This window comes from Dipteris shenzhenensis, chromosome 15 (assembly GCF_047967505.1).
Source record: "Dipteris shenzhenensis isolate YYH24624 ecotype China chromosome 15, Dip_SZ_1.0, whole genome shotgun sequence".
Taxonomy (NCBI): domain Eukaryota; kingdom Viridiplantae; phylum Streptophyta; class Polypodiopsida; order Gleicheniales; family Dipteridaceae; genus Dipteris; species Dipteris shenzhenensis.
In genome coordinates, this window is record NC_141610.1 from 16118136 (window position 1) to 16119313 (window position 1178).

Consider the following 1178-nt stretch of genomic DNA (forward strand, 5'->3'; position numbering starts at 1 on the left):
ATACATATTTTTCCATTTTTCGCCATGTATCATACATTAGTATCGAGATAAATATGCATTAACATCTTGCTATGGCATGTGCATTTGTCTGATAGCTATGATAATTTGCATATGCCCTAAAGTTATTGTATTGAAGAATGGTGTGAGGTGTCACGCTCATTAGACACCGTTTGCATGGTTGGACATGCATATTTTTCCATTTTTACACCATGTAACATAGATGAGTATGAAAAAATACGTACCAATATGGTCCTATGGCATGTATGTTTTTCGATCGGTATAATTTTTTTCACACGCCTTATGATTTTTTAATTTAAGACCGTTGCAAATCATCATACTCATTAGACACCATTTGCATGGATGGACATGCTTATTTCTTCCATTTTACATGAGTAGTATAAAAAAATATGCATCAGCATGCTCCTACCACATGTGCATCTGCTTGATGGGCATGATATTTTACACACACCTTAAAGCTATTCACTTTAACTTCCGTGAAAAATATCATGCTCATCAGGCACCATTCAGTATGCATATTTGCCTTTTTACACAACGTGCCATACATGGGTATCTAAAAAAATATGTGTCTACACAATCCTGCGGCATGTCCATTTGTCCGATAGGTACAATACTTTTCACATGCCTTAAAATTATTTAATATGAGGACCGTACAAAGTATCACAGGCATCAGACACCATTTGCATGGATGGACATGCATATTTTAACCTATTTACACCTATCATAGATGAGGATAAAAAAAGATGCATCAGTGTGCTCCTACCATATGTGCATTTGTCCAATGGGTATAATACTTTGCATACGTCTTGAAATTATATACTTTAAGGTCTTTGAAAAGTACCATGCTCATCAGATATCGTTTGCATGGGTGGACATACATATTTTCCCATTTCTCACCACTTATCACACATGAGTATCAAAAGAAATATGCATCGATGTACTCCTATGACATGTGCATTTGTCTGATAGGTACAAAACTTTTCACACGTATTAATATTATTCAATCTAAGGCCCACATAAAGTATGACTCTCATCAAACACCATTTGCATGGTTGGACATGCATATGTTTCCCTTTTCATAGCACGTGTCAAAAAATAACCACTGATGTGCATTCATACAATGGGTACAATAATTTGAACATGCCTTATACTTATTTAAT